Here is a 16541-nt window from a genome sequence, read left to right on the forward strand (position 1 = left end):
TCTCATTCTGTTGTTTCCCTCTATTTCTTTGCATTGATCGCTGAGGAAGGCTTTCTTATCTCTTGCTATTCTTTGGAACTCTGCATTCAGATGCTTTATCTTTCCTTTTCTGAGCCACTAAATGTAACTAATTCAAAGATGAAAGACAGCAATTTGCAAATAATAATAAAATATGCAATATTCTTTATTGTAGATCCTGAAATACCAATTAATTATCACAAAATATAGTTCCTTCATTTTTGCTAAACTTCTATGTTCATAACCAACCTACAGTTGCAATTGACAAATGGGTATTGTGGCATAAATGTTGATGAATTGGTTGTGTTAACAAAAAAGAGGAAAAGTGACACAATGAAGATACATTGTTAGAACTTCATTCATTAATGACATGAGCAATATTTTTTGCTGAATCAGTTAATAGTATCCAAATATTTAGATGAATAGTTCCTCTGATTCCCGTGTTAGTGACAATAGAGTGGCTGCAGACAATAAGTTTAACATTTTCTTAATCTTAACATTTTCATCATTTTTCTAAGACTAGACAATCAACAAAACAATGAACATTAATGGTTTCTGATTTCCATGATGCAAATACTGCCACCGTGAGTGATTGTAAAGGTACCTACATAGATCACTAAATGCAGAGAAGAGATGCATGGTAGCACACCACAATATAGTATTTCATCCACACAGGTACAATATTCATACAAAATCTGAAGAGCATAGGATATAGGAAAATGTATAAAATAATTAGGGAGGAAGTAATGGAAAGTGAGTTTTTATTGCCTCTGTTTTTTACTATAAGTTTTTAATTGAAAGTTTATATAATTTAATTTTAACAATTAATCTGTTCAATAACTGGCTCATAAAACTCCTGAAAATTTAATAACTTGTACTTGCAGAACAGAACAAGCTGACTCTCAAACAGAACTGAATGTAGGAAGTGCTGTGTTCCACACTGACATGGCCACTGTTTACCTTAAATAAAAATTCTTGTAAGAGAGACAAATATAAAACATATTTATTTAATCACACTGCCTTCATTCATTCATAATAAATATTTATTGACCTTACTATATACCAGACAGAAGTAGAAACATAAGGCACAATGGGATTATAGCAATGTGTTCCTAAAGAAATAGCATTTTCTAAGAGGTGTGAAAGGACTTATACTGGAGAAGGTAAGATTTAGAGACTTTAGGAGGAGTGTATACTATAGGAAAAAACAGCTGTAAGAAAAAAAATCTATGAGATGAGAAAAAGTATGATATTATAGGGAATTTGAAAGTATGTTTCTAGTGCACAGTGGATGAGAAGAATATAGCATAAAATATTGGTAATACTAAATCACATATAACATTACAGGAAGAGTATCCATACACCCTGGTTTGCCTCAGATTCTCCCACTTTATTCTTATTGCCCTAATTATTTATATAAGTATAAATAGCACCCCTCATTCATATGTAAATGTGCGCTATTTTAGATAACAAATTATATAGTCATCCTACCTATTAACCATGTTAGTTTAGTCACTTAGTCATGTCCAACTCTTTGTAACCATGGACTGTGGTACTCCAGGCCTCCCTGTCCTTCATCATCTCCCAGAGCTTGCTCAAACTGAAGTCCATTGAGTCAGTGATGCCATCCAACCATCTCATCCTCTGTTGCTCATTTCTCCTGCTCTCAATCTTTCCCAACATTGGGGTCTTTTCCAATGAGTTGGCTCTTCACATCAGGAGGCCAAACTTCAGCTTTGGAGCTTCATCATTGGAGCTTCAGCTTCAGCATCAGTCATTCCAATAAATATTCAGGATTGATTTCCTTTAGGATTGACTGTTTGATCTCCTTGCGATCCAAGGGACTCTCAAGAGTCTTCTCCAGCACCACAGTTCAAAAGCATCAATTCTTTGGCACTCAGCCTTCTTTACGGTCCAATTCTCACATCCATACATGACTACTGGAAAAAAACCTAGCTTTGACTAGATAGAACTTTGTTGGCAAAGTAATGTCTCTGTTTTTTAATATGCTGCCTGAGTTGGTCAGAGCTTTTTTTCCAAGGAGCAAGTGTTTTTTAATTTCATGGCTGCAGTCACCGTCCTCAGGTATTTTGGAGCCCAAGAAAATAAAGTCTGTCACTGTTTCCATTTTTCCCATCTATTTGTCATGAAGTGATGTGACCAGACTTCAGCATTCATCATGAAAGATTTAAGCAAGGAAAATCTAGGAGGATTTTGGCTGCATCTGTACGTCTCGAAGAGTGGCTACTGTATATAGAGAGAATTACAAAGAGTCAAGAAGCAAAATAGGAAAATCCTGTTTGGAAGCTATTACAGTAATCCAGTGAGAGGCCATAGGAGAATAGATAAGAGTTGTGGCAAGGATTTGAAGGCATTTAATTTGACATATAATGAATAGGCAAGACTCAGTAATTCATGGAATAGAGAGGGAGGAAGAGAAAAACATGTCGAAAGTATTCTTAAATTCTGGCTTACCCAGCTGATTGAAGGGCTGTGCCAGTCACTGAAATGGTGAATATCAGAGGAATACCATGTCTAGGGGAACAACGGATAGGTTCTGTTTATGTGTCAAGTTCAAGACTATGGTGAGACATACAAATGGATATATTCATAGATCCTTGGGCCTTAAGTTTAGAGGAAATACCTGGGCTGGAGAAGAAAATCAGAAATAATCATTTAAATGAGAAAATCATGACATTCATGAAATTTTCTTAGAAAAGGGTAGCAAGAAAAAAAGAAGCTCTAGGGCAGAGTTTTTTTGGGGAAAAAAAACTATCTCATATGATAAATCTCAGAATTTTTTTTTTTCTGGTTCTTAAATGTTGATGACTACTTTATTTTTCAAATGCTGTGAGGATTAAAAAATGTGTTAGTGGGCTACCCTGAACCTCTACTTTGTGACCTCTTTTTATTAATTTTTATTGCATTATATTTGCTTTACAATGTTGTGTTAGTTTCTACTGTACAGCAAAGTGATTCAGCTTCACATATGCCTCTGTCCCCTCTCTTTCGGATTGCCTTCTCATTTAGGTCACTACAGAGCACCGAGTAGAGCTCCCTGTGCTCTAACGGTAGGTTCCCAATAGTTATCTATTCTATAGATATAGAAGTGTATATATGTCAATCTCAACCTCCCAATTGATTCTGCCCCCACCCTTTTTTTCCCTGGTGTCCATATACTTGTCCTCTACATCTGTGTCTCTATTTCTGCTCTGCAAATAAGGTCATCTATACCATTTTTCTAGATTCCACATGTATGCATTAATAAACTGTATTTGTTTTTATCTTTCTGACTTACTTCATTCTGTATGACAGTCTTTAGGTCCTTCCATGTCTCTACAAATGACCCAATTTCATTCCTTATTATAAATATCAGAATTAAATTAACCTTATCTCTAGAAAAGGAGGATCTTGGAATCCAATAAGTGGATCCTCAGCCACCTGCTAACCATGAAGAAGACAAACAAAAGACACAGCTAGGTAAGGGCACTTTTCTTTATGATGTATCGGTGATCCATCACTATATGCCAGTTTGGAGCCTCTTAAATTTGATGACTCAGACTAGGAAAACCTTCTCGGTGCAAATGGCCTAAATAGACATGCTTCCTATGGCCCATATTGTTTCTACTGGGGAAGGGAACCTCTGCTGAGGAGGAGCTAACTCCAGTGTGCGGGTGGAGGGGGAAGTATGGTGAAGGTGGGGGACAGAAAGAGAGACTGTTCCATAGAGAGATTGTAAAAATTAAAGTACCAAGTGATAATTTGAATGAGCAAAATTTACCGAGGACTGAAAATATTTAACTGAATCATCACGTAAATCTCATAAGGTAGATGTTCCCATCTGAAAGACCAAAGTCTTATCCATGGGGAGGGTAAATATACAGTAAACCAATTTTTAAGACGCAGAGGCATGATTTACTCTCAAGTCTACCCAACTCCAGGGTCTCTCTATATTTGTAGTTACTGGTACTAAAGAAAACTTTTATTGATTTTTCATGGCAAAAGGTCTTCTTTTGAGCAGTGTGGTCCTTTTTCTTTTCTTCTTTTTTTTAATTAATTTTTTTAAATTTAATTTTAAAATCTTTAATTCTTACATGTGTTCCCAAACATGAACCCCCCTCCCACCTCCCTCCCCATAACATCTCTGTGGGTCATCCCCATGCACCAGCCCCAAGCATGCTGTATCCTGAGTCAGACATAGACTGGCGATTCAATTCTTACATGATAGTATACATGATAGAATGCCATCCTCCCAAATCATCCCACCCGCTCCCTCTCCCTCTGAGTCCAAAAGTCCGTTATACACTGCTGTGTCTTTTTTCCTGTCTTGCATACAGGGTCGTCATTGCTATCTTTCTAAATTCCATATATATGTGTTAGTATACTGTATTGGTGTTTTTCTTTCTGGCTTACTTCACTCTGTATAATCGGCTCCAGTTTCATCCATCTCATCAGAACTGATTCAAATGAATTCTTTTTAATGGCTGAGTAATACTCCATTGTGTACATGTACCACAGCTTTCTTATCCATTCATCTGCTGATGGACATCTAGGTTGTTTCCATGTCCTGGCTATTATAAACAGTGCTGTGATGAACATTGGGGTACATGTGTCTCTTTCAATTCTGGTTTCCTCGGTGTGTATGCCCAGCAGTGGGATTGCTGGGTCATAAGGTAGTTCTATTTGCAATTTTTTAAGGAATCTCCACGCTGTTCTCCATAGTGGCTGTACTAGTTTGCATTCCCACCGACAGTGTAGGAGGGTTCCCTTTTCTCCACACCCTCTCCAGCATTTATTGCTTGCAGATTTTTGGATCGCAGCCATTCTGACTGGTGTGAAGTGGTACCTCATTGTGGTCTTGATTTGCATTTCTCTGATAATGAGTGATGTTGAGCATCTTTTCATGTGTTTGTTAGCCATCCGTATGTCTTCTTTGGAGAAATGTCTATTTAGTTCTTTGGCCCATTTTTTGATTGGGTCATTTATTTTTCTGGAATTGAGCTGCATAAGTTGCTTGTATATTTTTGAGATTAGTTGTTTGTCAGTTGCTTCATTTGCTATTATTTTCTCCCATTCAGAAGGCTGTCTTTTCACCTTGCGTATAGTTTCCTTTGTTGTGCAGAAGCTTTTAATTTTAATTAGATCCCATTTGTTTATTTTTGCTTTTATTTCCAGAATTCTGGGAAGTGGATCATAGAGGATCCTGCTGTGATTTATGTCTGAGAGTGTTTTGCCTATGTTCTCCTCTAGGAGTTTTATAGTTTCTGGTCTTACATTTAGATCTTTAATCCATTTTGAGTTTATTTTTGTGTGCGGTGTTAGAAAGTGACCTAGTTTCATTCTTTTACAAGTGGTTGACCAGTTTTCCCAGCACCACTTGTTAAAGAGATTGTCTTTACTCCATTGTATATTCTTGCCCCCTTTGTCAAAGATAAGGTGTCCATATGTGTGTGGATTTATCTCTGGGCTTTCTATTTTGTTCCATTGATCTATATGTCTGTCTTTGTGCCAGTACCATACTGTTTTGATGACTGTGGCTTTGTAGTAGAGCCTGAAGTCAGGCAAGTTGATTCCTCCAGTTCCATTCTTCTTTCTCAAGATTGCTTTGGCAATTCGAGGTTTTTTGTATTTCCATACAAATCTTGAAATTATTTGTTCTAGTTCTGTGAAAAATATGGCTGGTAGCTTGATAGGGATTGCATTGAATTTGTAAATTGCTTTGGGTAGTATACTCATTTTCACTATATTGATTCTTCCGACCCATGAACATGGTATATTTCTCCATCTATTAGTGTCCTCTTTGATTTCTTTCAGCAGTGTTTTATAGTTTTCTATATATAGGTCTTCAGTTTCTTTGGGTAGATATATTCCTAAGTATTTTATTCTTTTCATTGCAATGGTGAATGGAATTGTTTCCTTAATTTCTTTTTCTACTTTCTCATTATTAGTGTATAGGAATGCAAGGGATTTCTGTGTGTTGATTTTACATCCTGCAACTTTACTATATTCATTGATGAGCTCTAGTAAAGGTGCTAGTCAAGTGAGGGAGAATAAACACAAGTTCATTCAGAGAAGAGAGAATAAACTCACAGTACAATGATGCAATGGAAGACTATTCTCTCAAAACAATTGACAAATTAGAGAACCAGTTAATCATACAGACAATGGCTTTCCATATGAAGTTGTCTTGTTTAGTTGCTGAATCATGTCTAACACTTTGCAACCCTGTGGACTGTAGCCTGCCAGTCTTTTCTGTCCATGAGACTTCCCAGGCAAGAATACTGGAGTGGGTTGCCACTTCCTCCTCCAAAGGATCTTCCCAACCCAAGGACTGAACCCACATCTCCTGCATTGCAAGTGGACTCTTTACCACTGCACCAGCATGAGGTTGTCTACACTCCTCTAAAGGAGATGCCTGTTCCCTTACATGTGAGATGATGCTTGACACATAGGATAAACCTAACTTATCTCCAGACCGTCAATTTCATTTAAATATATCTGAGGGACAAGTCTTTAAAACTAACGTGGATGAATATTGCAATGCAAAATTCATATGAAAGAGAAAAGCATGAAACTCAAAGAAATTGTCTATTTTGGTGGACCTGGTTAGACTTATATAACAAGACTCTCAAGGTTAGTTATCTCTTCTTGTTTAGTTTTAAGGGGAAAAAATTTAGAGGAAAAATCTCTATGTCAAGAGAAAAAATCATGCAATATAGTGTATACAATCTCTATACAACACAATCTCTCTGCAATTATACAATATAATCTCTGATTGCAGAAAAACTATAAAATTTTACATAACACATATGGAGAGATATATTAAAAACCTCAACTGAAGAAAAAAGATACGTAATGGAAATACATTAAAATGTTAACAGTAGTCATCTTTTGTATGATTACAAGTGTTTACTTTCTTCTTTATGCTTTTTTATATTTATATAAATTTACAGTATATGTATGTGGCTTTTAAAAATTATTTTTTTAAATCCTTGCTATTTTTGAATGAATAAAATCTAGAGGAACTCACTTCTGTTATTAATGACCAAAGACTAATTTCAAATTTAATAAAATAATAGCATGACTCTATTAAATAATAAAAATGAACATTAGAATATATGAGGTCTCTGGATTATTAACAGTCCTCCTCTGGAATAAATTATTTAACTTTCATGAAATGATTGACATTTTGGAAATGGAAGTTTATTAATATCTTTTTTAATTGTATAGATATATTAAATCCTGCAGGTGGAAGCTATATTTTCCCCCATGTGGCAAATATATAAGAAACAATACCCTAGTGCATCCAAACATAGTTGCCAAATGTTTCACAGCTTATTCATTATTAATCATGAAGAATCTTTTAACATGTGCTTTGCACTCCTGCTTTTGAGAAGCAACTTTAATTTTATTTTCTTGGACCATACTAATAAATGTTAAAAAAGAAGGATATTTTAATAAATATTTACCATGTCATCAGTCTCTGCTATGCCATCAGAGGGCTTTAGTGCATTACAGAAACTAGGACAGGGCATCTGTGGTCCAGCAAGACCAAATTCTGTGAATTGAATATTCTATCTGGAGATGAATGATCTCATTGTGTATACAGTCCAGGAGATCAGTGTTAGCAATGGACTGCAGTTTCAGGTTTGTGAAATACCAGAATGGCCTTTTCATGAAACCTCTCTAAACCAGTTTAAAAATCATAGGCACTCTTTTAATTCTGTGTCTTCAAATATACAAATTATATAAATCATCTGTATACTATGTGTTAAAATATTTTTGAGTGTAATAGACATAAAGCACTTTAAGGGTAAGAATCTGAAGTCATGGACCTGAGACCAGTTCCATCACCTTTCATGACTTTGAGGAAAGTCACTAACTTTTGAATATCCTATTTTCATCATCAACAAAATGTGACAAACAACACTGCTTTTTGCTATCTCACAAGACTTTTGAAAGAGTCAAGTGACTGGAACTATACTTTGAAAAGCATAAGAGAAAAATGCAAATACAGATAATGTGATTTTTAAAACTGCAATGGTCATTTATTTATAGATCATTTTTCTCATGTTTGGAAAAAGAAAGTGCTTTCCTTTTTTTTTTAAAAAAAAAGAATGTGATCTGAGGCATTACACAAAACAACAGAATAATTCTTTTATCTTCTCAGCAGACACTAATAGTTTTTGACTTTCAGATCCAGCTGAGTCAAATAAGGTATATCAACTTCATGATAACCTTCAAAAAAGAAATCAAATATTTGCTTCAATGGTTTTTTTTGTTTTGTTTTGTTTTAAAATAGGGAAGTGACATTAATAGTAAAGAACCTGCCTGCCAATGCAGGAGACGTAAGAAATACCAGTTCGATCCCTGGTCAGGAAGATACGCTGGAAGAGGGTATCTCACTGAAGTGAGGGCAACTCACTCCAGTCTTCATGCCTAGAGAATCCCATGGACAGAGGCGCCTGACATGCTACAGTCCTTAGGGTTTCAGAGTCGGACATGACTGAAGCTACTTAACATGCAGGAATAAAAGGTGACCCCCTCCCCCAGTCTAGCCTCAGGTCCCAGGGAGAATGACACCCTTGACATCTCCTCGAGATAAAATTCCAAAACAAGCAGACTGAGTTCTCTTTGGCACCATGAGATTGAGTGCTTTTATATGAGACCTTACTCAACATTTCCTTCTCTTCTGCCCCCTCCCCATAAGTTGTAGAGTCCTTGGGAGCAGAGAATGGGTCTTATTTATCTTTTTATCCTTCCCTGCCTTACCATATAGAGCTGTGTGAATTATAGACACAAATAACAGTTGTTAAATAATTACCATTTACATGCTTGCAGCTGTTCTAAGAACCATTAATAGCATTTATTGAGCACTATGATCTTGGTCACCTGGCTAAATTCTTTGCAGACAAATCTCCCTTCATCCCTAAGGGAATGTTACAAGCAGTGCTTAGAACATAGCCCTTAGTGTTAACTGTGATTGAGATAATGACCATTCTTATTATTCCCCTTCAACAGATGAAGAAAGTAAGCTTCAGAAATGTGAAGGTGACCACGGTAACATGGTGAGTAAACGGTAAAACAAGGACTTAAACTCACACTTATCTGATGTCAGACCTTACATATGGCCATTTTACTCCATGGAGAAGCAGTTACAGCCTTAATGCTTTTTTTTTTTTTTTTACAGTTTTCAGCCTTTACACTTCTCCGTAGATGTGGATGTGATTACTGAAGAGTTCCCCCAGACAAAAATGCCATCTTTGTCTATTATTACAAAATTGTCCTATCCCTCTCTTTGGTTTGAGAGACCTTTAAAGGAGTCTATGAATAGTCTGGGCTATTTATTGTGTGTCTCCTTAATCAGATTCAGCTTCAGACTCTTGTCTTTTTGTTCTGCCCTTCTCACACACTGGATTCATAATGTGTGCCTCAGGAACGTGAAAGTCACTCATTCATGTCCCACTCTTTGTGACCCCATGGACTGACTATACAGTCCATGGAATTCTCCAGGCCAGAATACTGGAGTGGGTAGCCTTTCCCTTCTCAGGGGGATCTTCCCAACCCAGGGATTGAACACAGGTCACCCTCATTGTGGGTGGATTCTTTACCAGCTGAGCCACCAGGGAAGCCCAAGAGTACAGGAGTGGGTAGCCTATCTCTTCTCCAGCAGATCTTCCTGACCCAGGAATCCAACTAGGGTCTCCTGCATTGCAGGCAAATTCTTTGCCAACTGAGCTACCAGGGAAACCCATGTGCCTCATTACTTCTCGCTAAAAGCAGACTAAACCTCTGTGTAAATAGTTTATACTTACCCATTTATGTGCTATGACATTCCTTTGGTTGAAGCGTGCCTCAGTCTATTTTTAAAATATTATTGTTTAGTTTTATTCTTTATAAAAAGAATACTGTGTTTATTATAGAATACCTAGTTAATGCAAAGAAGCAACAAGGAAAAAAGGACTCATCCATTTACAATATTTACTGCTGTCCACAATTTTCTAGATGTCCTTTTCTATGTATGATAGGTATGTGTATAAACACTATGTGAGTATTGTGCAGATACATGACCACACATACAACAGTCATATCACAGAATTCATACTAGTAGGTGAATTCTGTTTTTAATCTGATAACATATTTTGAGTCTCTTTCCATTACATAAAAATATTCTCTTAAATTATCATGCATGTGGCTGCATAATAATGCTTTGTATAAACATATTACCTTACTTAGTCACTTGGTCATGTCCAACTCTTTGCACCCCCATGGACTATAACCCACCAGACTCCTCCATCCATGGAATTCTCCAGCAAGAATATTGGAGTGGGTTGCCATTCCCTTCTCCAGGGAAACTTCCTGATCCAGGGATCAACCTTGGGTCTCCTGCATTGCAGGCAGATTCTTTACCATCTAAGCCACCAGGGAAGCAATCCTTTATTATTAAATACTTTATTTTCAATTGTAAACATAATGCTGCAAGGGTTATAAATGTAGTTGGGTATTTATTTTCGCCATTAACCATTTCCTTAGAATGACTTCTAGATTTTTGTCTTCTGCAAATGTACAGCTTTGCAAAGGGGAAAGAATTTGTTTTGATCTGTTGTTAAGTGAATACAGAAAGGTCATACAGCCAATGCATAGAGTGGCTTGGAGTCTAACCCTCAATATGCATAACTTAGAAGTCTCTATATGTTTCACTGTACCATATGGTCTCCAATTACGGCATACTAGTCAGAAAACTATATCCAGTCAACTTGCCCAAAATGCATAAGGGAATTAAAAAAAAGAGAGAGAGAGAGAAATAGGAATGCTTATCCCAAGGAAATTATAATTTTGATGATGTGGTCCTGTTTTGGAATCATCTTTGCATTTAAATTTTTAATTTGCAAAATGCTGCAGGGAGCTTGACACGCAGTCTCTGAGTTCTAGAGGTCTAACCATGAAGTATATTGGTCTTTCTAATGAGCTCGGCAGTTTTAAGGGGAAGAAAAATGCATATATTGATTTGGCTCAGCTGTCTCGGTTTGGGAGCTGTCCCAGTAATCTCATTACTACGGTATGTATGCTTTTATTCCCTCTGCATCAGAATTAAGTCTATATATAGAGCCAGCAGCTGCATTCTCAGCAAGACCTCAAGGTATCAAATGCACCCAGGAGCTCTCAGCTACCATTTTCATTAACACAAGGCACTGATGACAAATAACTTTTTTTCTTTTTGTGACCAGTATGTTATTTCTAGCCCACAGGCTTTTTTTTTTTTTTTTTCTCCTTTGTATGTCTTTGTCTAAACTAACTCATGACTTTTATCATTTCTGGATTCAGATCTCATATGCTTAGATTTTGGCCAAGATTTTATTATATTAAAACAAACTTTCTTTTTATCTGACTCATGAGATCATCAGGTTGACCCTGAGAATATTGCATGAATCTAGTTACAGAGAAAACCACAGGGAATTTCCTGGTGGTCCAGGGGTTAAGACTTCCAATGTAGGGAATGCAGGTTTGATCCCTGGTCAGGGAGCTAAGATCCCATTTGCCTCACAGCCAAAAAACAAGAGCATAAAACAGAAGCAATACTGTAACAAACTCAATAGACTTAAAGTGGTCCACATCAAAAAAAAAAGAAAACTATGATAACTAAGAATGATATTGTATATCTTCATTATTGTCCTTTGCATCAGAAAAATTAATTTCAAGGTAAGTATATACACTTTTTTCTCCCCAAAAGAAACTCCCTCCAGGGCTAGTCCTTTACATTTTTCTCTCTTCTGCACAAGGAAATACATGCTTATGTATAGGAAGTCTGTCTCACCCAAGCCTCTAATTCGCACTCACTTGCCATATGCAATGCATAAATTTATAATGTGTTAAGCTTCAAGAACAGCTGATGACAAATTTCAACTTTCCAACCAAGGTTTAATTCCACCTAGACTCTCTCTCCTCTTTTATCAGCTCTGTGCGTTGTGAAATGCTTTTATGACTAATCAAATATCTTCTGCTGCAAAGACTTTAAGGGCTCTTAGGGAAAATGAAAACCTGTATTAATAAGAACTTGAGAAGTGCTAATGAATTGCATTTGTCTGAACACCACGTTTTTTTTTTCTCCCTTAACCTTGAAAGGTCATGGGCTTCCAGAGCAGAGGCCTCTCCTATGGCCAGATTCTATGACATTCAAGTCAAATGTTAGGTTATAAGGTTATTTTCTTAATTAGTAAGATTAATTCTTGCATTATTACCATTTGTTTTTAGTATCTTAAGTAGAAACTATGTTCAACTTTTATTCATTTACTTGGGGCAAAACATAGCCATTAAATTTTCTTGCTACAGATAATTAGGCAGTTTTAAAGAAGAAAGAGAATGTTTCAACAACCTTTGTTCATATAGGAAAAAATAAAGGAAAATTAACACCACTCAATAACAATGCAGCTTTGGCTTTAAGTGTAATTCTCCAAAGGACCTTCCAAAAGAACACATCGAAATATATTTGATCTTCCTTAAATACTAAAATACAAGGGGAAAAGGTATTTGCCTGTTTAGTTTATTCTAGTGTCTTAAAAAAAAAAAAGCTGATTGAGTAGATCACAGTTAGTAGCCCCACAGAGAAAGTCTTTTGCTATTTGATTAAAAATCTCCCATGTGTTGAATCAAATCAAAACTGCTGCTGCTGCTGCTAAGTCGCTTCAGTCGTGTCCGACTCTGTGCGAGCCCACAGACTGCAGCCCACTAGGCTCCCCCGTCCCTGGGATTCTCCAGACAAGAACACTGGAGTGGGTCAAATCAAAACTAGGTACCTACTAATCTAAAGCTGACGTGAATCAGCAGGCTAATGAAATAAATTATAGCATAAAAAGAAAAGAGCCAAAGTGATGCTAAATAACACATCATCATGGATTTGAGAGTATGAAGTAAATGATGGAGATGGAGACTAGTTCATTAAGTTATCTAAGAAGAAATTTAAAACAGAGATTAAAGCACTTTCTAGAATGATGGCATTTTGAATAAAAACATCTAAGCCAGTTTCTTTCTTAAAGTACACTAAAATGACCAAAGGAATAGAAAGTTGGGAGAAAATATGTAGCAGCATTGGATACTAGAAAATAATGCTATCCACATCTTAGAAAACATGAAGCCACACTCTGCTAAATACCGAACAAATAGGGATATATTGAGTAGAAACAGCAAGAATCAACCCATAATCATTCTCTCTGGAAAGCAATATGATTTCAAGTGTAGTAACAAAAGATATACCAGCAGAATACTGCTGCTGCTACTGCTAAGTTGCTTCAGTCGTGTCCGACTCTGTGCGACCCCAGAGACGGCAGCCCACCAGGCTTCTCCGCCCCTGGGATTCTCCAGGCAAGAACACGGGAGTGGGCTGAGATCTCCTAACAAATCCCAATTTGCAAGGGTAGAGGGAAGATACTGATGCATGGCAAAGCATTCTGAACCACATTTGCTAGAAAACCCTGGAGTTTTGCTATAACAAACTGTGAAAATGAAGCCTCTGTCCCAGCTCTACCATTTTCTCTCCATGCGACCTCAGGTTAGTTAATTACTCTTTCTGTGACTTTCACTACTCTAAAATGTCAAATAGTGATAATAATGGTATTTACCCCAAGGGTTAGTGGAAAGGAGATGAAAGGATATGTGCAAAGCTTTAATCATGGTAACTAGCTTCAAATAAGCACTCCGTATGTGGCAACCACTATTGTCATCATTTTCATCACCACCATCATCAAGACCTTCCCTTCTTATAGTAGTTCAAGGAAAAAATCTGGACAAGCTCTCCTGTGTGAAGACAAAACAGAACAGAAAATCAACTCCAGAAGGCCTCTGGTGGTAGATGTATGCAACAAAGGAGCGTGGAAACTAAGTTCCTTATGTTCTAACTGCATGTCAGGGTGCTCACCATTTTCTCAGAATGTTAGGATCAAAGAGTTGACAATAAAAATACATATTAACCAGTTCTTCAACTTCAGATCTGAAAAAGAATTTCAAAAGCTCTCAAGTAAGGAGTTTCTTTTAGGGTTTCCCTGGTGGCTCAATCCATAAAGAATCTCCCTGCAATGTAGGAGACCCAAGTTTGATCCCTTGGTCAGGAAGATCCCCTGGAAAAGGAAATGGAAACCCACTCCAGTATTCTTGCCTGGAGAATTCCATAGACAGAGGAGCCTGGCAGGCTGTGGTCCATGAGGCTGCAAAAGAATTGTACACAACCTAGCCACTAAACCACCACCAAGGATCCTATTTTAGGATACAACACCAGACTAGAATCCTCATTCTATCTAAATATCAAAGAACAAAACCGCAAAACCCATATGGAGGCTGTGGTAGGTTGAATGATACCCTCTCCCCATGAAAGCTTCTCATCTTAACCCTAAAAATCTTCAAATACATCATCTTACATGGTGAAACAGGATTTGCCAGTATAATTAAATTAAGGAATTTTAGATGAGGAAATTATTCTGGATTATCAGATGAACCCAGTGTAATCACAAAAGTCTTTTAAGAGGGAAGCTAGATCTTCATACTTAGGTCAGAGTAGAAGATGTGACAATAGAAGCAAGGGGTTGGAATAATTCATGGAAAGCGTCACTAGCCAAGAAATGCAGGTTGCCTCTAGAAGCTGGAAAAGGCAAGGGAATGGATTTTCCTCTTCTTGAAGAAACAGATTTGCTAGCAACTTAATTTTAGGCCAGTGAGACTAATTTTGGACTCCTGAACTTCAGAACTGTAAGATAATAAATTTGAATTGCTTTAAGATATTAATTTTGTGGTAACCTGTCATAATGGAAAAAGGAAACGAACACAAGTCCTTTGAAATTATTCTTTTTGAAGAGGGAAGTTTATGATGCAGCACTGGAAAAAGTATGTATCAGAAGAACATTCTTACAAAAAAGATAAAGTCAAAAACAGATGCAAAGAAAGAGAGTCTTCTCTATGGTATAAGCAAAATTCAAGAATACCAAGACATCATGAGAAATATGCAGAAATGATTACAAAACTGTATGGAAAAGGGAAGGAAGGAATCTAGCATTATTAAGGGAAAAAAAGGTAATTGTTATGGTCTGAATATTTGTGCTCCTCCCCCAAATTCATATGTTAAAATCCTAACCTCCCAAAAGTGACATCATTAAAAGGTGGGGTCTTTGAGAGCTACTTAAGTTTCCATCCTTACAAATGACATTGTGTGTGTGTGTGTGTGTGTGTGTGTGTGTGTTAGTTGATCAGTTGTTAGTTGCTCCAATTCTTTGTGATCCCATGGACTGTGGCCCACCAGCCTCCTCTGTCCATGGGATTCTACAGGCAAGAATACTAGAGTGGGTTACCATTCCCTTCTCCAGAGGATCTTCCTGAGCCAGGGACCAAACTCCAGTCTCCTGCATTGCACTCTTCACTCTTTACTGTGTGAGTTACCATGGAAGCCCACAAATAACATTAGTGCCTTATGAAAGAAGCTCCAGAGAGATTTCTAGCCCTTTGGCTTGGCTATATAAGGATACAACAAGAAGCCTACAACCTAGAAGAGGGCCTTCACCCGGCCATGCTGACACCCTGATCTTGGACTTCCAGCCTCCAGTACCACTTGCCATTCATAAGCCACCCAGCCTATGATATTTAGTTATAGCATGATGAAAAGACTATGAGTACTGATCATTTTAAAGCAGAACTTAAAATGGCATTATGAACAGTCAAGGTCAGAAGGAACACTGCAGAAAAGAGATCCATTATACATAAGATAAACACAGACAATGTCCCCAGGATGTGGAATAAAAAAATAAATACATGAAAGTGAAAGTGCTAGGTCAAGAAAGATAACAGAGATCTAAAACACATGGTAACCTGCCTAAAGAAAATGGCATATCAAAAATAAGTAATAAGAAAAAACACAATAAAAAAAAATGCTTTTGAGCAAAACCTTGGTTACTTTAGACAAGATAATGTGATTAAAGAATCTTAGACAAAAATGCTTTCTTTAAAAGACTACCACTATAATTAAACAATCCAACTTACTAATTGTGTGACAGCATTAAATTAACATGGCTCTTGATGAGATGCAATATAAAGAACAGAATACCACCTAAGCATAATTTATAAAAAAATATTAAACTTGAATATGGACTTAACTTCCAGTTTACCTGGGAATTTTGGGGAAAGAGAAACAAAATAAAATGATACCACGATCAGAAATATAAATGCAGAATATAGCCCATTTGATAGTACAACTTGTCTCATCACTTCAGAAATGTTATTAAATTAACATAGAACTCTCCTAAGGTAATGAGCTACAAAAACTAACTATAATATATAAACCTTAATTGGATTGTTTGGGAAAATACAACTATAGAAGTTATTTGGGGGGTTGGAGAACTTTGAAGATGGATTAGGTATAAGATGAAATTATGTAAACACTGATATTTTGGAGACAGTTGTATCATGATCATGTAAAAAAAAAGTCCTTTTCTTAAAAATATTCATTAAAATGCTCTAGGGGTAGAGTCTGTAGGTTCTATGAAATG

The sequence above is a fragment of the Capricornis sumatraensis genome, chromosome 6 (assembly GCF_032405125.1).
Source record: "Capricornis sumatraensis isolate serow.1 chromosome 6, serow.2, whole genome shotgun sequence".
In the NCBI taxonomy this organism is placed as follows: Eukaryota; Metazoa; Chordata; class Mammalia; order Artiodactyla; family Bovidae; genus Capricornis; species Capricornis sumatraensis.